General features: G+C 39.5%; 1 long non-coding RNA gene across 4 annotated transcripts in view; it reads right to left on the reverse strand.

Annotated features, from left to right (window-relative positions):
* Window positions 1–785: 785 nt before the first annotated feature.
* LOC135295060 (uncharacterized) overlaps window positions 786–23,189 on the reverse strand; it is a 146,103-nt gene continuing 123,699 nt past the window's right edge. For 2 of the 4 annotated variants that reach the window (XR_010357124.1, XR_010357121.1), the window contains 4 exons: window positions 10,308–10,395; window positions 4,302–4,457; window positions 3,849–4,046; window positions 786–1,803 (listed from right to left, as the gene is read on the reverse strand). This is a non-coding gene — a long non-coding RNA (uncharacterized LOC135295060). Of the gene's footprint in view, window positions 1,804–3,848; window positions 4,047–4,301; window positions 4,458–6,432; window positions 6,487–6,603; window positions 6,724–10,307; window positions 10,396–23,189 lie in introns of those variants that run through there. The other 2 variants (XR_010357122.1, XR_010357123.1) reach the window with 2 other exon arrangements.

The following is a 23,189-nucleotide window of genomic DNA, read 5'->3' on the forward strand; positions in this document are numbered from 1 at the left end:
GGGGCTGTATCTCTGTGCTGGTTCTGAGGAGGCTGAAAGGACTCTGCAGTTCATGAAACTTGTGGAAAACCTTCACTGGCACTGTCTAAGCAAGCAGGACCAATTTAGGGTAAAGCTCCTAGACAACAACTCCCAGAATATCTGGAGATTTTTCTGGTTTCCACGCAGTTTGCTGGTGCCAGGGCCCCAACTCCAGCAGCAGCCCAGCAGCTCTGAGCTGGCCTTTCCCCAGTTCTCCAGCCTGGCATGCAGCTCCCAGGTCTGACACATGTGCAGTTCCTGCCCTGCAAACCCTTCTGGAAATGGCAGCTTTCTGCCACCTGTTTGCAGTGAATGAGAGGGCTCAGTTGCCCCCCAGCACTGATTTGGTGTTTAATCTCTGCTGCATTATGGCCATTTTCATGTCTGTGCTGGCTTCTGCACTAATCTGACATTCCTCTGCAGGCAGTGTGGCACGGGGAAGGAGGGGTCATCTTCTGTCTGTCCTTATGATTTCAGTTATTCTGGTCTGTAGCTCACATTCTTATGGGTTTTGTGAGTCTCCATAATGTATACTTTTTCTTGTTTTAAACTGTCTTTTCTCCACTCAGGTTATGAATACCCAAATCAAATTATGCCTGGCTTCAAGATCAGGCCCATCAAGCGATAAAATCCTGGAAGTTCTTCGGTTTAAAATATCAAATACATAACTAGATAAACAATTAATAGATAATTAATAAATTAATTAATTAACAAAGCCAAGGATTTTTAATATCAATTGGATTAATCTCATGCTCTGCCCTTCAGTGCTTGCCACCAGACTAGAACAGAAAAGGAATGGAAATGCAAAGGTCACCTTCCATCCCCTCCCCATGGCCAGAGAGAAAATCCCTGACCACCTCCCTCTTTGCTTTGCCCAGAGGGAAGAATCTCCCCTATAAAATATCAGCGAAAGCAGTGGGTGCATTTTAAAGCTGTCTCCAGAACTTCTCTATCCCTTCCATTTTATCAAACGTGTTCAACCCATGTCAAGCTGTATCCTTGAGTTTTGAATTCTGATTTTTCCAGGAACTCAGGACAGAGAAAAAACCCTAATTAGAGAAATTTCAGTCCCCTGAAGTCAATGCCACACAATGGGAATCCACATGATACACCAGAGATTATTAAATCTTTTGTTCTGCTTTTGTGCTACATGAAATAGGGCTTTATCAATGAAGTCATCCTAGCCATAACTTCTACTAAATACATGGTACATAGCCACTAAAAGGAGAATTAAAACACTTTCATTGATGGATACAAGGCCTCTCACACAATGTATTTCTGGACACATTATTATAAGTGGCAGCAGCAATCTATTCTTCTGCTTTTTGATATACTGGGATTCAGGGCTGGCCTTAAAAATGGATGCATTGCCTTATAAATTACACAGCATATTGAAGTATGCTCATGACATGCTGCCAAATTTATATTCTGTTGATGGCTGAACCCTAAATTAGATCCCCTCTTCTGCCTGACAGTAGAGGCTCAGCAAAAAAAGGAAGGATGGACACAGCAAAAGCTGACAGGAGACATTAAGGCAGGGGAAACAAACCCAGGTGAAAGGCAAGAGATTAGCAGCAAACCCAGCTGCCTCTGTTGTGCTTTTCTGTCGAGTTTCATGAGGGAAAGGACATTGTGAGAAGGGATCCATCCTGATTAAATGTGTTTTCTGTCAGCACAGTCCCTCCACAGAGCTGCTCACCCTTCCCACTCATGCAAAGGCTCAGCAGCTGCCACATCCATGACCTGCTGGAAGAAGAGGCAGAAGTCATCCATGGCAGAGACCTGAAAAAGCAAAGCAGCAAAGGAGAAAAGGCTCAGGCTGATTTCTACCATCCCTGCTGCTCTGGGTGCTGAGGGGCTCTGCTCTCTGACCCCATACTGGTATAAATCAGCAGCATCTCTGTGACACTGACAGAGTTCTATCACTGCAGGGTCACTCTGGTGTTTCCACTTCAGGATATATTTATGATTCCTAAATATATGGACAGGCAAGTGGACACACATGCACACACACTGGCATGCACCATTCCTCTGCTTTTAAGCACTTTGAGGGCCTGCTTCTCCCCCTGAAAATAAAATAAGGGGTTTGCAACTCCTGCAGCAAGTAGTGCTGCATGTGGTTACTTTTAATGAAAATGTCAAGCACCAGTTCTGCCCAAAAGTGATCTGAACTAAAAACCTCTTTTCTGAGTCAAGCTGAGCAGGACTTAAGGTGTGCACTTCTCCCATCACAAATTATTGCCTGAAATCAGCAAGATAAAGTAGATACCTGATGTGCACTCTTCTGTCTCCCAGAGCGGGAGAAAAAAAAAAAAAAAAGAAAAAAGAAAATTTTGCTTCATTTCGTTGTCAACCTGAAAAAAACCACACCAAACCCCTGGAAACCACTGAAAGCAGGTACAACTTTTCACCTGTCATCTCTGCCCCAGTGAGTGGCCCATGAGGTCAGTAATAAACCTCTGGTGTTTGCTGCTGCTGCAGCTCTAATCCATCTGCTCAGTCCTTGCAATGACTCCCATTTCTCTGTGCTCCAGAGGTCCATTTTTCCTCATGTGGCTGATGGGTGTGCTCCCCATCATCCCAATAATCCCCTCCAGTCTGTGAATCCCTCTCAGCACAGTCATTCTCATTGCAGCACCTGAATGAAACCCTAATTTTTGCTGGAAGAGTTCAAGTGGCTTCTATAATTTGTTCAAAAGAGACTGTTAATTTATAATTCTTTTACCAAGCACATCCTATAGATCTGTATTTTGCTTAAAAAAAAAAAAAAAAAATTAAAAACCCAAGAATACAGGCAGAGGCTTTCATCCTTCTAAAGAGGGTTAAAACTATTTTATCTCAGTGAAAAGACAAGCCTGGCCTGGGTAAATTGCAAATTAGCAGGACTCTTAAACCCTGAAATCAAAAATGCACATCCACTTTCAGAATAATAGACTGGTGTAGGGCCAGAAGGATCAACAGAGAGATTTTGATATTTTAGAAGGCACTATCCGCAAAATACTCCAAATAAAAGCAGGTCCTGCCCATGATGCCTTGGGAAGGCTGACCTAGAACAGAGGCTGGACAGAGCTAAAGAATAAAGCAGGGATTTATTAAAAGGATCTCCTCCATGGATCCACCTTGGGCAGCACAAGAGCCCAGCCAGGGCTGCACCCAAGATGAACCAAAATGGTCCCAAAATGCACGAGCGCTGCCGGGTTCTCTCCCTGGGATCAGCTCTGCTCCATTTCCATATTGGGGTTAATTGTACAATTGCAGCTTTAGCTGATGAGGTCCCATCTTTTTTTATCTCTCTTCAGCCCATGTTTTTTGTGCTCTTGGGCCTGAGATTTGGATCCTTTGTCCTTGGTCCCCAGCTAGAAAAGGAATTGTCTCCCTACTCTGTGCAGAGAGCTCACCATCCCCTCATGTGAAGGTCAGAACTACACACTAAATCAGCACAGAATCTGAAAAATATAAAAGCTAAAACCTCCCTATCCTGGGAGGATGAAGAGAGCCCCTCTAGGAGAGCTCACACACGTGATAGTGGATGAGAGGCATTATCTGGAACAAGCACAGGACAACAACAACACAGTTGCATTCAGTGACCACAAGATACACATTACACAGGTTCAGAGAATATTTTCGGTTGGAATAGACCTTCAAGATCATCGAGTCTGACCCTAAACTTAATATTTCCAAGTTCACCACTAAGTCATGTCTGCAAGCACTGCATCTACTGCTTTTTGAATAGCCCCAGTAATGTTTTCCTGGCAGGGCAGCCTGTTCAAATGCTTGACAACTCTCTTGGTGAGGAAATTTTAAGCTAATATCCCACCCATCCTCACCTCCATTAGTGCAGCTTGAGGATGTTTCCTCTCGTCCTGACACTTGTTACCTGAGAGAAGAATCTGATCCCCACCTCACTCTCAAAGGAGAGGGTGACAAAGTCTTCCTTGAACCTCCTTTTCTTCAGGTTAAACAACCCCAACAAACTCAGCAGCTCCTCACAAGAATCCTTCCACCACCTCAGCGTCTGTCTTGTCCTGAGGGGCCACAAAATCAAAATTATCTCTGAGCAACAGAAATATATAAATATATATAAACTTTTTTCTTCTTTTTTTAACCAGCATCTGTGCTGCTGCACATCTGTGAAGCTCATTTGTGACAGATGCAAAATATTTGTGTGTTTTTATGAGTGAAGGGCAGTGGATTGCCACCTTCAAAGCCCATGGTGGTAAAAGAATGTTTAAACACAGCAACATGAAAGGGAAGATTGATCATTACAGTTATGGACTCACCAGTAGGTCCAACATGCACCCCAAAAAAGTGTCACTGGTGTCACTACTTGCAGGCTTGAGGAGCTAATTGATGCAGCTGCAGCTGAACTCAGTATTTTTGCTGGCAAAAGAACCTGAGGTGGTGCTGAATTAGAATCCCAAGGAATTGCAGGTGGTCTGAGGAGAGATGCAGCAGGAGACCAGGTTCACTCCACGAGCACAAAGCAGTCTCAGAATGGAGAGACACTGTGGGTGTGGGGAGTTTGTGAGGAAAGGCAAAATCTGGGAAACCCCCAAGGACTCCTGGCCTGGAGGATCAGGAGGTGAACAGCTGGGATACCAACACTGCAGCTCAGTGATCTCACATTTAAAGACATAATCCACTCTTTATCCACAGCCTGAATCAGAAACCAGGTTTGCATTCACCTTTTCGTGATATTTGCTTCCAACTCCTCTCCATTTCATCATCCCATGTTCTTTTGCCTTTTGAGAGCATTTGGGGAAGTGAAAATTCATATACTAAAGTGACCCCCAGAGATTCTCTGGATAGGTATGGGTCATCTAGCTCAGGAGATTCTTCTCCCAAATGCTTTATTTTGCACTTCCAGTTGAGAATTTTACTTAATCTTAATATGTGAAAGTAATTGTTCTTGTAACTGAAAATTTGGACACTTCAGTTTTTATCCTGTTTTTCAAACCTCACATCAATATAAAGGACAATTTCTTAGAACAGAATGCTGTGGTGCCCTATTAAATTTTGACATCTTGTAAAACAAGGATTTACTTGCAATCTTTGTGTATTCATACATGCTGTTAGGATCTCTCTTCTCTTGCTTGCTGACTGTTTTCATGACAAACTCTGAATATTAAACCACCAGAAATTGAGACTCCTAATACCTGTCAAATTTTTTTTTTACTTCTGTCTTTTGGTCTTACCAAGGCACCAATATTAGGAATAAATAGGGATCCTCCTAGAGCACCAAATCATCAGAGCACGATCTGTTTTTCTTTACTAGAGTTTTGTCCTAGTGCTCAGTCTGAGCTTTGCAGGAGGGGAGTAACTTTATTATTATTATTATTAAATTCTTATTCTTATTTTTAAATATTTTTTTAGTCTTAGAAGCAAAGCACATCATAAATGCTGTATTGTACTGTGAGTTACTACAACTATTTTACATCATCTACAGAGAACTTGATCATCACCACAAAGAGCTGAACAAAAACTCTTGTAAACAACTCTGTGTCTAAAGGCTCAGCATCATCTTCCTAAACCTGAAAACACCTAAAAGCCAGCATAACTGTAGGTTCAAGTAATTTTTAATTCAACAAGAGCAAGCTGGGGAGCTGTTTTTTGTGGATCTGAGTATGTTGAATGCATTATGTATATACTGGTAATTCTCAACATATTTTTACTGCACTGAAAAACAATGGCAACTTGTAAATTCCCCTGCCCATGGTACAAAGAGCATAAAGCCTTTTAGATAAAGAACTTTTTTTTTTTAACCTAACAGCATACAAAAAATTGCATTCATTAGTTGAGCTTAGCAATGCTGCAGGAGGACATGTTATGAGAAGTTTTTTACTCACAAGACACTAATGCTACACACAGGAAATAATTATATATAGCAAAGGGAGGAATGTGCAAATTTACAAATGTTTATTATTTTGAATATATGTTTGCAATCATAAATCACTCCTCACCTAAGAAATTGAGTTTCAAGCCCTAATTTTCCTTCACTAAAACACTACCTATGGTACAGGCAACAAAAACATTATAGCAATCACGTGAAAACTTATTATATTTGATTTACAGTTCTTTTCCCCATCAAAATAATCTTCCTGCTCATATCATTTGATCAGTTAGTGTAGAAAGCAATACTAGAGCTGCATGGGTGAAACTTGGGGATATATATATATTTATAAAGAAGAACTATTATATCATGGGTTGAAAAGAATAAGGGTACAGGTAGACATTTCATGGCCAACTTGACATCTATTCTTTCATGAATTTTCGAAATTTATTTCAGTTCTTAATTATCACATCTGTTCTCTGAAAAAACAGACTTTACCATGCACTGATCTTGTCTTGAGAGACAGAGGAAAAATAAAGGCAAAAGAATTATCAGTGAGAATTAATTTTACAAAAAGTCACCATTTCTGTCCCTCCTTCCCAGGAGCCACAATGAATCACATCCAGTTGTGTTTCCTAAAGGTAAATTTCCACCACCATATTATTTAAAGAATAAAATTTGGGAATAATTTTCTTACAAAATTCTTTGAACTATTCCTTAGTCACAATTCCCAGTTTTATATATTTTAGATGTAGAACTTATTCCTGAAATATTGGGTTTTTTTAAAAAAAATGTAGAGCTCAACTTTGGCACATTACTGAATACATTTTCCACATTCAGCTGATGCACAGAGAACATTTCTGTACCAAATCCTAGAAAAAAGGGCAATAAAAATGCATTAAGTTCAAGCAGAGATTTACAAGTGGATAAATTGCAATCAACTTTTAAAAGGGGAAAAAATAACTGAAACACTACAAATGTCAAGTTTATAAATTTTAGAATTATACATGAGGCAAATAAAAGTCCCTATAAATTCTCCATACATTAAAGTATTTACATTCAGGAGGTTATTCCTGTAAGACACCCATGCAAACACAAGGCATGGAGCAGGCACTGGAGAGGTCAAGGACAGAACTGATTCCTGGAAGGAACTCACAACTATTAAAAATTAGAAAAAAATTAGAAAAATTATTAGAAAAATAAAGCCCCATCCAGACAATGTTCAGGGAGTGCTTTTTGCATATTTTTCATGCAAATTGATGTAGGTAAACTAATTTGAAGCCTGTGAAACCTTATTATCACTAAATAGCTTTTGCTCGAAATAACAAAGGTGGGGGTTTTTTTAGCTACCATCCCTTCAAAAATGGTATAAAAAAGACTTCTGTGCATCTGTAAGACAGTGCCTAAATGTTTGAGATGCTCCAGAAATCCAACACTCACTGGTGTCATTATTCACAGGGAGAGAGGGGGTCTTGGTGACAGCACACTTGACAGCTGGCTGAGTTGTTAACTGCTATAAAATTATTTGGAACAGAGAGGTCTGATGTTTTTATTTAGTTCATGCAAAACCATTACAGCAGCAGAGCTTTGAAAATCACTTTTTTTTTTATTTTTTTGGCCAAACTATGACACTCTTGAGCATGGAAACACTGAAATACAGAACGAGAAAAGAGTATCTGTTCGTGAATTAGAGCATTTATGAGTATGAATGAGAATATATATATATATTTGTGTGTTTGCATGTATATACTTACACATGTTCTGCACATGCAGACAAATACACTGAATTATTTTCACATGGGGCTGCCAGCTGCAGCTCCAAAATCCTGGGTCTCAGCCCAAGACTGAGTGGTGTTCCTGTCACAGAACTCAAGTGAAATGCCCAAAAAGAGCCCACACCCTCTCCAGTTCACACAGAAGGTCCCAACCACTCTCTTAGCTGCCTACATGGGAACAGAAGTATTAAAAAACCTTGAAAGTAAGATGGGGGGGAAAAAATTAATTGGAGATGCAAGTTCAAACCTACTGAAAATGAACAAAATAGTAAATTAGTAACTTTTGTCATTTCTAATGTAGTCAATGCCATTGATTGTAAGGGAATTGAAAAAGTGATAATGGGAGTTGGAGGAGAATAAAGTGCACCAACTGAAATCTTTGCTTCACCTTGCACCAATGATTTTTTTTTCTGTTCTCTTCATGTGATAAATTTCTGTAGTTTAATGTGAAAATACTCTGAATTACTGAACTTCCACTGGAAGCTGCTTTTCCAACATGTGATGTGTGTCCTGCATAAAGTTCTAAGTTCCGAAACCCCAGCACTAATGAATCTTTTCCCATGATTATCTGAATTACTGCTTGGAGGTTCCAAAACTTGGAGTCACTCCAACTTTGGTGAGTTTGATATAAGGGAGGAAATATTAAATATTTGCTCTTCCAAAGCCGCAACAACCACACAGAATATTTTGCTAACATGCTCTGTATTTTTGGGTGGACTTTGCACTAAATATATTGAGGATAGACCTGCTAATCCCACCTTTCCCATTATCACTTTCTAGATCAGAATGAGAATTCCATGAGTTAAATGGAATTAACTCATGTTAACATTAACTCAGTTAAATCTGATTTAACAGATTTAACTTAGTTTTCAGCTCACTGGAATTTTTTTCAAGAGAAAAAGTGCAAGTTCCTCAAATTATACCTGGCTTGACTGACATAAGTTCCACCCCAAAATGTATTTATGGATCTTCCTGGAACTTGTTTTGGTCAATTTTACAATCTCCAAACTGAAAGGCAAAGTCTACCTGCCAGAACAGTCCATTCTTGCCATCCCATAGTTTTTTCCATCTAAGTTATAGCCATATAACACAAAAAAATTCCCAACTAAATATCTAAAATTAGGAGCCTGTGTTCCAATGTTGGTATTTTGACAGAACCAATCCATTCTCAAATTTGGTTTAGTGAAGACTGGCATGGAAATTTGGAGAATTCAGAGATTGAATGGTTTTTTTCCCCTTAAATATTGGAATTCTGAGTCAGCATTCCCCAGGTTGCACCAAGATCACCTCCCTTCTTGCTCAGCTATGTAATGACATGAGAAGCCTGATGAAGAGAGAAGATGAATTCATGAAGTACCAAAATACATATTTCATCATGCACTAAAAAACTTACATGTTTTAGGACACAAGCCATACCATATTAGGAAAAATATTTAACTTTTCTCATGGGAAAAGCAGATCTCTCTTCCCTCCCAAAACTGTTTGGTTTCGTTTGTTTGAAAAAAGGAAGTGTTAGCCAATATCTCTGTTAAAGATAAAAATGATTGAAAGTACTTTTTGCCATTTGTACATGTGAATGGTGTTTCATTTTAAGCTCTTCTAGAGTTTGCATCCTTCAGATTCCATGAGATTCCATGGCCAAATCTGTTACAAAAAAGTCAACCAGAGGAGCAGGAACTTATAGTTAAACTCTGATTCCCCACCACTGATTGCTACTCAACTCTTCCTAATAATGTCTTCATTAAAATAAGAAATATCTAATTTAAAAAAAAAAGGTGGAGGGAAACCTCTTGTTTTTCTGTTTTGTTTTCATTGAGTTAAGGTCCACGTAAAAGTAATTTTAAAATAAAATTAAGTTAAAAAATAAAGAGTCATTTGGGAAGTCTGCAGACTGTAATATTAAATCTTCTCTTCATTAAAGTCAACAGATCCTCTAAGGAATTTTTTAATGTACAGAAATTATATCTAGCATAGGTTGTTTGGTAAAATAACACAAGAAGCTCTCATTAATCACAGAAAGAAAATCAAGTTGACCACTCTCACTACTCACAGCAAACTGGAACATGCTGAGAAACTCACTTCTCTAAAAAATGAACCCACAGGACTTTTCATGTCTGCAAAGATGCATTTTTAAAAATTACACCTGGATAAAACCTATATCATTGGAGGCATCTGAGCTGCTTCTTTTTGTGTTACTTTTCTCCTAAATATTGGCTGCAAAATACTTAATAAGCAGACAGAAAACAACAACAAAAAAAGAGTTGTGTTGAATTTAATATTAAGGAACATGTTCATAATAATTATTTTCTTCATAAAATTTGGTATGCCTGTTTTGACTGACTTTTCTCTGTTTTTCAATATTTTTTTGCTTCTGCCTACATCTGCAACAAATTTGGCACATAATGTTCACAGCTTTGTATAAGGCTCGGGTGCCTTGTATTCACACTGATGGAGTATATGATTGTGTACAGATGCTTGTTTTCCTTTTCCAACTAATTTTTCTTTCCTATCCAGACTACTTCTGGCAGTGTTTAGAGCAGAAGAGGGGCTGAGAGGTGAAGCAAGCTAAGAAGGGCAGGGTTTTGGGAAGAATTACATGGTCTGTATGTGAAATAAATATTTTCAATGCAGCAATTTGCTGTTCAAAAAGAAATTAAAACTGCCCAGTCCAATTTACATACCTGGGGAGAGTCTGTAGGATTCAGTCACCTGAGCAGCTGACAGAGCTTGGATTTCACCATGTCCTAATGCAGGGCACTTCAGCTCCCCCTGTTAATAAATAATTTTAATTTTGAGGGCACTTTTATTTAATCAATGGGATAAAGAATTTATTAAATTCAGATGAGCTGGACAGAGCACCAGTCACACCAACTGCTGGATGGGTTTGGGACAGGAAGCAGCCAAAATCCCCACGCTGGCAGCATCCCTCTGTCACACCTCTGTGTCACACGATAACTTGTGGAAATGCTGAAAGAATGAATAATGCTATGAGTTTGGATTTAATGCCCGAGAACTTATGCTAGCAGGCAATTTTGGAGAGCAGGGTGCTGAGAGCTGTGTTGTGTTTTCAGCATTGCAACAACTTGTCTCAGCCCTCCACAAAAGAGGCACAAATTTTTCCACTCATCACTTTGGTTCGAACAAGGCCCTGAACAGAGCAAACGTGAAATCCCAGAGCTGCAATCCTGTTTCTGGGTCCTACCCAGTCTGGAAGTTTATGTTAATCAAGCTCAAATTTCCACAGCCTCACTGTTCTGGGGTGCCCTGAATTTTAATGGATTAGCTCATGTGAGGATTGCCAGAACTTCAGAAGCTCCTGATGTTCTTAAACTAAAGACTTGACTAAACGTGGTCCAAAACAAAACCCAAGTTGGTGAACACCAGGCAAACCCCACAAATCAGGTTTTTACAGCACTGGATGTTTCCCATCTGCAAAAAATGACAGCAAAATCCTATCCCAAGGCAAGATTACCATCAGATATTTACTCAGACTGTGGATAAAGAAGGCTGTCTCCAAACCTTTATGAAATTTGTTGTCCCAAGGAGAAAGGGAGTGACATTGTGGGATGCCCAGCTTACTATTTCACAAACCTCCTTGCTTTCAAGAACGATTTTCCTTCCTGCATTCTCAATTTAGCTCTGTTCACCTTTCATGGAAAGCTGCTACCTTAGGCAGAGCATGGAAAAAATTATCAGCACTATATTTTTATTGCCTTTTTTTTTTTTAATTTACACAAACTACACATCTGGCTGAAGCTTTCCTTTCAGTTATTAGGTCTCCACAGCTTCCTGCAAAGAGAACAAAATTCTTATTCAGGCCAGAACTTGTCCAGCAGAGTTCAAACTCTAAAAAACAATTCCAGCCAAGGTCAAGGAATACCAAGTGAGTCCATGAAGGCAGGTTGCAAGGAAGTCAGTAGATCTGAAGGTGATGGATGACATCTATAGGTACCTGTCCTCTGGTTACTCTTGGAAGAACAAGTTTATATCACACTTGTCAAAGATGAAGCCTTAGTTTAAGGAGTTCATGCTAATCAGGCTGTGACTGACATTCTCCTTGGGTCTCCTTCCAGGAAAACTCCACCTGAATCCGAGACACCGAGGAATCTCAAATAAGGAGAAATTTGTTTGGCGGTTTTCGCTGACATTTGTTCTGTAACAGCTAATTTTGTGCTGATCATTTTACAGCAGCAGGTCACCCCTTTGCCACAGGCCTGCTTAGGCTTTGCCACTGTTTCCACAGAGAATCAGACACCCACAGGAGCTCTCGGATCTCCTTGGGAGCTATCAGCTCTCTGTGCTGTCATTTCCTGAATCACCACATCCCTGCTCCTCTTTTCTCCTCACAGCCTTCTCCTGAAACCAGGATCTGCTCTGCAGATGGACATGGGCTCCATGTGGTGCACGGAGCACAGAGAAAACGTCCTCACACCTTCCCTGTCCTACAAATATGAACAGGTTTGGCTGCCCTGGGGTCCTTCCCATCTTTTGGAATCATGAGGTGCTTTTCCCAGACTGAATGTTCCTATTGACTCTGTTCCTGCAGCTCCTGGCTATTTCTAGGAAGCCACGAGTTCAGCTTCTTGTGCTGCCCTGATTTAATCCAGATAATATTTCCACTCGCTTATGAGGTGGAATTACTTAAAGTTTTGTTTTCAGAGAGGGTGGTTTGTGGTTTTTTTCTTCTTGTTTTAAATATGGGTTTGGTCATCAAAAAACCCCCACACTCTCACTGAATGAAATTACTTCTGATTTAGGAAGAAGTGAACACACGCAAGGAAAGACACACATCTGGAAAATACAGGAAATGCAATTCAAGTGCTCTGAGTAGGTGGTTCAAGTTACTTTTCCCAGGTAATTATTCTCTTGCTCCCCTTCTACTCACAGACATTCAAGCACTTCATAGACTTAGAATAGAAACAGAAGTCTTTTCAGCCTGTAAATAAGCACACAAACTTTCAATTTGCTCTGTATGCTGAGAAAGGATCTCTGCTTTCATTGCAAAGGAAGGCAACTTCTACCTGGTTTGCCTGAAAACAAATTTATGTCTTCTGGTGCTGTGAGTTACATAGAGCCCAATTTGAACAATCTGTCTCCTAAGAGTTTTCAATCTGCCAACTTTTCACAGCATTTTCGTTGCCTGTGAATTTCTGTACCCTTAAGAAATGTACCTAATCCATTACAAATTTCAGTTGGAATAGCTATGCTACTGCAGAGAGAGTGGGTACACGTGCATACTTTTGGCAATTTACAATGTAAATTGCCATTTTTCAGTAAATGCAAGTCTGTTTTTCTACCAGTGAAAATATCTTCATTCAGATTTTCAGCCTCTGTATTTCCTGAAATGCTGTGGATTAATGGCATCTCACCCTACAGAGCTCCCAAGTTTGGAGGCATGCATCAAGAAGAATCATGTTTACCTTAAGCTTCTGTTAAATATTTCAGTTCACTCTTAAAAATTCCTAGTCCCAGAAATCAATCTGCATTTGAAAATAATCCAACAGCTCAGGTGTAGTAGAGGCAAAATTTTGTACCATGGAGCTTTGCTCTGCATTGTGACTTGAACCCTGAGCCTCAAACACATCCCAGAGCTGGATTGTGTGAATCGTAGTCCAGGCACCAGCAAGGGGAGCGTATCCTTTTTAGGGATGCCTTTCAAGCTTTTTTACAATCACAATTAAGATATGGTGATAACCCAGGGATGAAATTTTCCAGGGGTGAAATCAGCCTTTGCTGATTCATCTTGCCCCAAGCACCAGCAGGAAATTAATTTCCCCATCCCATTCCGCTTCCCCCACAAATGTATCCCTAAACCTTCTCTTACACCCTTCCCTTCCCAAAGGCACAGATCCCTTTCCAGTAACCTGGGGATAGAACCTTATGTAATTTCTTTGCCATTGGCAGGGACCTGGCTCAGAAATTAGGCTGGAATTTGGCATTGTTCCCCTTCCCCCTCTGGGACCAAGCTGAATTGAGTTCTCTTGCTTCTGCAGGGAACAAGGAAATCAAGAAGGGATTTTCTCTCAGTGCCTCAGATAAACATCAGACAGGGACTCCCAGTCTCGGCCTCTGGCCTTTCCAAGAGGAAACAACCATAATGTCAAAAAAACCTAAATCATCACTCTCAGCAGTGCCTTGCAGAGTGCCAGCCATGCTCATAAGTTTCACAAGGAAAGGGAATAGATAGGATAAGAACTCACCACAGTCTCAAATCCACATTTATCCTGAAGTTCCAGTTTCTCATTTTTTGTTGGCCTCCTGGTTTCTCAGTTTGAACTCTTTTCAATCACAACAATGTGATCCTAAATAATTCACTAGCGAGAATGAAGCTGCTTGAGTATAAGAACATAGCTGCAATTTCTTTCACACCTTGTTTCAAAACCATCATTTCTATTAACAATAGCTGTATTTCAGGAGTTTTTCTCTTTTTTGTGGCTTCCTGAAATTGCCATTGATTAAAATTCAAAGCATAAACCAATGGTGAATATAACCATGCAGGATTCTTAGGATGTCATGGGAATGGGGTTTCTCTCAGCAATTTTTTTAGGAGCTCACAGACCCCCAACAGCTCAACATCTGCTGGTCCTGCAGCTCCACAAAGGAAGCACCAGCCTTGTGCCAACAAAAACATCACTGCTGAATCAAATACCTGGTTTAATCCACCCCACCAAGGAACAGCAGAGCTGTGCATCTAAAACTGTTCTCTTAGTGTGAACAGGAGATTCTCAATACATTTCATGTACATTTCACTCACCAAAATATTCACAGGCAGGCCAATTTTTAACTCACAACTTCCTAAAAGGTTTCAGGAAACTGGAGAAGACTGTGATTGGTATTTGCTTTAACATTCATAAATGCCAGAAAACACCTAATCTTCATTCCTAATATTTGGGGAATGCCTTTGCAGATCCAGCTTGGATCTGTGCATTGGAAATTTTACATTGAAAATCCTGCCTGCATTTCTTGCTATTTTAACACTGACCTCTGATTGTATATAAATGCAAGCCTTAAAAAAAAAATAAAAAATTGAGAATGCTGAAAAATAAATGCAGAAGGGTAATAACCTTAAAAAATTATTGAAATTGTATTACCTTTCTCAAAATCAAATCTTATTGAATGTCTGTAAAAATAGCTGCATTTAGAGCTGACTCTGTTAGCTCAGATATTGCTGAATGCAGAGCTATTTTATTGAAGACTCCACTTGATCCAATTCATGGTCACACTGAGGCCAACACTTCAAACTCCACTCACTTCACAGGGACTAGAACTCAACTTTGTTAAAATGTCCATATGATCCCTTAAACTTTTAAGACAAATATTTTTCCAGAAATACCTTTTAGCATTCAGCAGCAAGTGCTATGAGTTGTGTAAAAGGATTAACCAGAATTTTAAGACTGGGGTTTTTTTGTTGTTTTTTTTTTACCTCTTCAGGTAGGATGCCAGATTGATTTTATCTGTCTTTCAACTCTGCTCTCTGTGCATTTGCACATTTTTCTTTTGATTTTGCTAACATCTGGAAACGAGCTGCAAGAGGCTGCTTTCCACAAGTGAAGCAGCAGAAATTTCTTCCCTGGCCAAAGAACCCCCAACCTCTGCTGGTGGCACCTCAGAATCTGCTCAGCCTGTGCATCTCCACAGGCAAGGAGTGACTGATGTCACCCTGGGAGAGCTGCACTTGTGATTCAGCAGCTCCTTATTCCCACTGTGACCTGCCATCAGCTCTGTCCCCATCCCACCAGGTGTATTTTCCTGTCAACAACAAACTCGAGCTGGGCTTTTCCCACCCCAGCCTTTCATTCAAGCCTCCCTTTAATTCCAGTAGTGGCCATTAGAAATGTCACTTTGTGCTCCCTGGCTCTCTGCCAAGGATAACTCCTGCTCTCCCCAGTGCAGATGATATTAAAGGTGCACTCTCTCATGACTCTGGTGAAAGCAATCCCTGCTGGAAACCCCCAGTTTCCTCAGAGCTGCCAACAGCCCAGAATGGGAGGCATGCTGAGAGAGGGAATACACAAAAACAAAGGGGAAGTCCCTGCCAGCAATTAAAACACCCCAGGCTGGGCATGGCTGGCAGGCCAGAACAAAGGCTGGCGGCCACCCTGGTGGGGCCAGGCCTGGAAAGTGCCATCCCAGAGCACTGCATGTTTCCCTCTGTGGTTTATCTTCTGAATGGAGACCACTGTGTCTCCATCCCTCATTTTAAGAATGGGAGAAAATTGCCCCTTCTGTGGCAGACCTACTGATCTAATTGCCATTTATAAGACAGCCAAGTGACAGTCACTGATGCAACATTAAGACATCCTGAATGTAATTCCTTCCCATAGCCAGCGAGGAAAGAACAACAGAAACAAAAAGTGCCGGCGAGATCATTTAATTTGCATCCCTGCTTATTGACATTTCCATAGCAACTTCATTAGGAAGTCATTCATTTTAATTCTCCTGCTTGTTTTGTTCACAAATTCCTGCTCAGTCCTCTTTCCAGTGGTGATAATTTGCAGGAAAGGGCTTTATTTTTTGGTACAAATCAAAGAAGTCACTCAGAAACAGACTGACAAGGTATGGGGAGCTACATTTTTCACTAAAAAAAAAAAAAAAAAGAAAATAAGGAATGTGTTTGGTTTACCTTGAGGGAATATTATGCAGATCATGATTCATGGAGACATTTAAGCACAGGCTTCACTCCATCCAAGGTAGGGCTTTAACTCACTTGACTTTCACCTGAATAGGCATCAACATGAGCCAAAAAAGGTTCTTGAATCAGGGCTTTAAAACATCTGTCAATCATCACTTACTCTACAGGTCTATGAAGTATTAATGCACCGAGGCCAACACAATAAAAAAATGAAGCCAATAATGTACAAACTGTTACAGGCAACTGAAGTAACTCAAAACATATGGGTTTCCTCATGATCATAAAGTCACTCTTAGTTTTTGTGTAGAGTGTATAGATCAAGGCCTTTCCTCTCTCCTGTTATTTGAGTATCTTGGTAATCATCCCACCTGAAAATGTCACATAAAATCCATAGACCTTTTTAAGCCCCTTGGGCTAAAGTCAACATTTGATCTTGGAAAGGAAACCTAAATCATCTTCTCTGGAAAGTCTTTCACTTGTACTTATAATTTTTTTGTTTTTCATTATTGTACTAAAGAGCTAAAGAAGTATAGTGGAACGACTGAAAATTTCCTATAAAGAAGAAATCGTAAGGACAGCCCTGCAGAGAAATAAACAGCAATGCAACTGATGCAGTTTATCTCTTTGAATTGCTCCTACAGCCTAAGGTGAGGAAACCCAAATTCTTTCCCCAAATGATTTAGCTGGGAACAGATTCAAATTAACAGATGGCAAAAGCCAATCTCATTACAGGACCAAACAGATAAAAGCAGAAGTCTAGTATGTGAAGGATAAGGAGAAAACATAAATGAAGATACTGAAATACCCCTGCCAACCTGCATGCAGCCCAGAGAAACATCTGCAGATCTGTATTTTATATAGAAACCAACAGACACCAGATTTTACAGCAAAATCCCATAGCTTTAAGGCTGTCTGTCACATTTGAATATAGGTTCTCAAACCATCTAAAAGGGAAAAGGAAATATAAGACATTTATTGATCTAACACAGCATGAGAATACAGGATATTGTGAGAATTGTTGCTTTTGAGATATGCAATCAAGTAAAAAAATGTACTCAGGTGACTGCTGTAAATGTGGAGTTTTGTGCTTACCCGTTTTTCCACACCTTGTGCTTTCCCAAGTACAGCACTTAAACAGGATGAGTTCTTAACCTAAAGTACCACAAAACTGTAAATCAAAGACTTCTGAAGAGTTGCAGTGAGATTTCTCCTGAATCAGAGAGGGCTTCAGACATCCAGACCAAACCAACCTATTCATACTAAATAAAATCTCTCTACTTATGCACAACCATTTAATTCCTCTTTCCTTTAGGCGCTGCTCCTATGAGAAAATCTTAGGAAAAAAAAGATTTCTCCCACTCCTAAGATGCACAGCACATGTTGCTTTGTGCTGAATGTGTGAACATGGCACTGCTGAGGTCTTTCAAAGAGCACATGCTAACACCTGAGGATTTCTTGGAGCACAGCTTAACAGAAAACTCAGAAATACCAGCAGAGTTCCCCACCTCCTCCACTTTCCCTGAAAATGCTACTGTTAAAAGATCGCTTTAATATCTCTGCTTTGATTTATTTACACTCTCCCATCCCTCATAACTGCCTTGTTATGATTCATCCTGCCTTCCCAACATCCCATCAGTCACATCAGCTCAGGGTGCAGCTGCACTTCCAGCAGAGATTTGCACAGAGGGCACCAAATTCCCCAGCACCAGAAGGCAGGATGTGCCCCTCGTGCACATTCCACTCGTGCTGCAAGGTCATCAGGAGCAGGGGGGCTGCTTCTCTAACAAAGAAGGGGGAAAAATTAAAAATCCAGGCTGCCCTGGGACAAGGCCACTTGTTTTCTGCACTGTGACAGAGTCTGACATTTATGTGATGTCAGTATAAACTGCGTGGCATTATTCTGTGACACACCATGGCACGCAGCAAGAATTTATGTCCCCGTCTGACATAATCTATGGGCTTGGTTTTAAGCTGGGAAAAATAGACACTGCTGATCCTTGTTTGGATGTGATGCCCCTGGAGAAGGTATTTCCTGCCTTGTAGCACTTTTATCACTAATTGTGACAGTTGCTGTTCAAAGGGCAGCTTGCATTCAGAAAAATCATCACAATTGTATCTCTGATACCACGTTTTGGTCATCATCAGTGAATGAAAGCTGATTTTTCTGTGGAAATCATTAGCCTGGAAGAACAAGGAGGAAAAAAACAGATGGATGATCAAATGAAAGTTGGAAAGAGTTAATTTTATCTCCCAGGAAGTGTAGGTATCAGCAATGCAAGAAAATAAAGGCTTCCAAGAACAGCATTTTATGCAGCTTTTAGAATTTTCTATTGCAAAATGGAAAAAATTGCCAAAGAATTAAAAAACTACTTAGAATAAATAAAACTTTAGCTGTTATGGAATTAAAATTTCATTATGAAATTTTTAATCCTTAATAAAGGATTAAAGGATAAAGGATACTATAAAAACAGTAAGAAAAAAATTGAAGAAAAAAGGTACTATAGAAATATCTTTAAAATCTTGAAGCTTACTGCTTTTAGCCATTCTCCTGCAGAAAATAAAAATATCTATCTTAGTTAAATTTTCTGCAAAATGCTTTGCTTTTCACAAGATTTCATTTCCTAATAGAAGACACTTCAAATAAAACATTTTCAAACACTGCTTGGAATTCATAGGGTTTGACAAACAGTATTTGTCTTGTACTTCAGGTTTCTGTGTCATCAAGAGCCACCACGACACAGATGAGCAATAAAATAAACAGTGTTACTTCAGAATTGATCTTGGTTTTACAAAGATTTACAGATTGTTAGTAATTTTCCAACAAATCCATCTTTCACAGAAAAGTTTGCAATGTTGAGACTTCTAAGCTGTGCCAGCTGCTTTGAAAAACACATTTTGTGATCCTTTAAATTTAAAGGCTAATAAAATACAGATTCTGGGAGAGGGAGAGCAGGCAGGGAGCTTCTGTCCTCTCTTTACGCATGGATTATTGCAAAAAAAAAAAAGCATTAGGATGGATCTCACAGAAATGGGAAAGAGGAAAAGAGAGGGCAGACAAACAACTGGGACAGTGTTGGGTCAAAATCCTTGAATGACATCCTGAAGGGACATGGAGGCATTTCCCTGTGAGCCTGGTGCAGGATGGTGCCCTGCTGATCAGGAAGTTCATTAACTAATTACTTCAAAAGTGTAAGAAAAATAATTAGTGAAGCCTATTGCAAAAAAAATAAATAAAATTAATGGATAGGGAAAGAAAAGTTGCAACAAATTCTTTACTGGTGATGATAATTGAAATTGCCTCAAAAAACTGGAAACAGATTTTTTCGTTGTTAGAAATTTTCCCATTTGAACTTGATAATTTTTAAATTTGAAAATAGTCTAATTCAAACAAGATTCATTTAAGTCATAAGATAGTTGGTTTGTGAAACAATCAAACACAAACAAGTAATAGCACCTTATTAATTAGCTAAGTTAGTATTTTCTTTTTACTTTGCCTTTCTTTTTGGAGCTGGAGAACCAAGACCCTGGCCCGTGTGTTTTCCGCAAGAGCACACTGTACCAAAGATAAAACCCCTCCAAATTCTGTCAGGAAGAAAAGCTGAGTATTTATTTTGATTTTTCTGGCTCGTGCTCGTACGTTCTCAACAAGTCCCTCTCAGGACCGGGAGGCAGTGCAGTCCATAGTACAGGGATGAGGGGATCCTTTATGTCACCCTGAGTGACAAGAATCTCTGTTATCCAGGTTGGACCTTTTGATCTCACCACAGCTCTGTGTAAACCTCAGGACTTCCTTCACACAGACAAAAATCAGAAAAACAAAATAAACCCCAGTTCCATCTCTATTTTGTTTTCAGTGAACTCTGTCTGTTTAAAGAAGAGATGACTGTTTTCCCAGAAAAGAATAAATATTCTGCTTGGAATTTATTTACTTTTAGGTGATATTGGCAGAGAGATTTTGTCCTTCAATTGAAATTTCCATATGAAACACTGGACAAAATAAAGAGTTTCTTTACCTTAACCTTATTCCTACCTTGAAGTGAAGAAATGTGTCTGTAAAGACACATTCTTAGAAAAAATCTGAGTTAAGTACTGGAAAGACACCAGTTACCCAAATATCCTCTCTTTAGATGTCTGTGCTTCTCAGACTCATCAAGCTGTTTCCTTCTGTATTTCCTGGCACACCAAGGCAGAAATTAAATTGCCTCTCTTCCACTTGGAAAGCAAAAACCCACAAAAGTTTCTATTTTAATAGAAACCTTGTCCCTGTTGTGCCCAAACTTCAATGGGAAGCCCTGTGACACACGATCCAGCCGTGGTTAAACACGACGGGGCAGGATGGCCCATGCCAGAGCCTGAAGTCACCAAAAGGAACCTGATTCCCTTTGTCCCCGGGTGCCACGGAGAGCTGATGTCATGGAATGCCTCTGAGGAGGAATAATACCATCAGCACTGTTTATTTAATTAGCAACCAGGGTAAAACCCTCCTAATGCAGCTTGATCAAGGGTCAGCTCCAGGGGCCTTTATCTGAGCCTGGGTAGCCTTCAGTGGCTGAGGCTTAATAATAATCTCTAGACTTCAATTTCCTACTAATAAAGGGTAATATAATGTAGGGTGAGCCCTCTTATTTGTTCAGATCTTTTTAACCACTGAGGAGCTAATATGCAACAACTGAACAAACAGTGGCCACACAGGTTTCATTTTTAGAAGCACAGATGACCTCCGATGAAAGAAATGATCAGTCAAGCTCTGAGGCAAGGATGGAAAGCCAGCTTGAAAATGTATTCTTTTTTTTTTTTTTTTTTTTGCTGTGCACCAAAAGAAAAGTTACTTTTAAATAATCATTTATGATATCAAGTGAAATTGCTTGACAATAACTGTGGAGTTATTACAATACAAAACTTTCAATGAATTTGTGTTCTAGGGTTCTGATGAACATCACAAGTGTATTTTACTAAATAGTGTCTATGGAAATCCCTGCAGTTGTTACATTTGTGAGGAAGCTGCTGAAGGCTGAACACTGTCTCTGTACAATTTTAACACCACCTAAGCTTCACTGTGTTCTTTGCTGCCACAAACACTGTCCCAAATATCTGCCAAAGTTCAATCTGCCTTGGGAAACTCCTGCCTATGCAGCTCAAACACAAAATATTTTTTCCCCACTACAGAAAAACATGACTAAACCATGATTTTACTCTTCTTCTTCTTCTTTTTTTTTTTTTTTAATTCCAAACTCTAGATACTGCAGTAGCCTCCAGATGTCAGGGCCAATTTCAGCACAAATGCAAGACAGCAGAGACATGTCCAACAAGCCAACTTGCTGGAGGGGGGAAGTAATTCTCTTTAATCCAGGATCTTTAAGAATGTGTTCCAAATTTTTTTTTCTTCTTGAAACTTGTGCGGTTTTGTTTCCAATACACCCACAGGTGTCCGAGTTTAGTTTGCAGTTCTTTGCTTGCCCACCATTCTCTGGATGCCTCCTGCCTCACCTTTCCTCTTAATTTGCCACCTTCTACTTTAGCTGGGTGGTTGCTCTGACAGCACCTCCCTCAGGGGTGACCCTGAGTTCCCACTTCAGGATTTTAATCCACTGAGTCTTTTTTACTGGGGTAGGTGATCAATACTGAGAGTCAGATTTATGTCCCTCTAAATGTACTAGCTATGAAATAACCATTGCTGTATTATCAGGAAAGAGGTGCAATAAAAACAGTGCTATTATGGTTTTATTCCTCTCTGACCGAAACAAATTTGAAGACAAAGTTGTTAAAATCAAATATGGAAAATAATTGTAAATACAATGTACTATTTTATCTACAATATTCTTTTTACCTGCGTATAGAAAGAAAGAGAAGCCAATTAAAGAATATGGGCTCCAGTGAACAGGAAATGTAAATCCTATTAATGCTTATAGGAACTACACCTACATATTTAAAGGGCAGTATAGAAGACCTTTAAATTGATTACCTAACAAATGGCTATAAAATGAGAATAACTTTTTTTCAAGCACTACATGACTCTATTTCAAACTCCACATTTCATGGATTTTACAGCCCAGGAAGCAGAGTTTGTAAAGGTTATAAAAAATGTGAACAATACAGAACAATGGAAAACAGCACAAAACTTAGTACCAAAATGATGATAATAATCATCACTAAAAACTATGGTTAATTCAACATCAATAAAATAGGTGAGAATATGGTTGTAATCACCAGGCAGGGGAACTGCATTGGATAAAGAGGGAAGCTCTGGTCGTAATAAAGTAACTTAAAAGCACCTACTTATAAGGCCAAAGAAATTCAACAGCAGCAAGGCTATGGAGCATCTCTGGGAAACCTGCACTGGGTCATTTTGAAAAGTCCAGTATTGGTGTAAACAGAAAATCCTGCAGCATGTGAGAGAAAGGGAGAAGGGCACAAAGGGTTGAAATAATATCAAATCTCTTATTTAACAAAAACATGTTCTGAAGGAATCTGATGAAGTTCAATGACTCTGACAACCTTATGCTTAATTTTTCCTGCAAACATCCTCTAATGGTGCAAAATTCTCAGCTTCTATTCTCATTCTCCCCTTGCAGCAACATAAGAAGGATTATTTAGGATATTGGCAGGAGCAAATGCCTCACCAATTCCTTCCAGAAATGTTTGATTGCAATGAATCCTGACACAGTGAGAATTTAGATTATTTCAGATAAGGTTATTGACGAGGTGTTTAAGGCTACACACTCTCTTCAAACCTTTTGGTAGCACAGCAGTTTGCCTTCTGTTCATGCATTTCATAAAAGTTTTTTATTATCACCACCCATCTCTCATCCCAACCCTCCTCCTTCATCTCTTCTATTCCTCCATGCCATGGATTTCTAGTCTTCATTCTGACTGGTTTCTACAAAGACATTATCAATATTTTTTCTTCCCATCTTCAGATTGACACCATTTC

This window comes from Passer domesticus, chromosome 2 (genome assembly GCF_036417665.1).
Source record: "Passer domesticus isolate bPasDom1 chromosome 2, bPasDom1.hap1, whole genome shotgun sequence".
Classification (NCBI taxonomy): Eukaryota; Metazoa; Chordata; class Aves; order Passeriformes; family Passeridae; genus Passer; species Passer domesticus.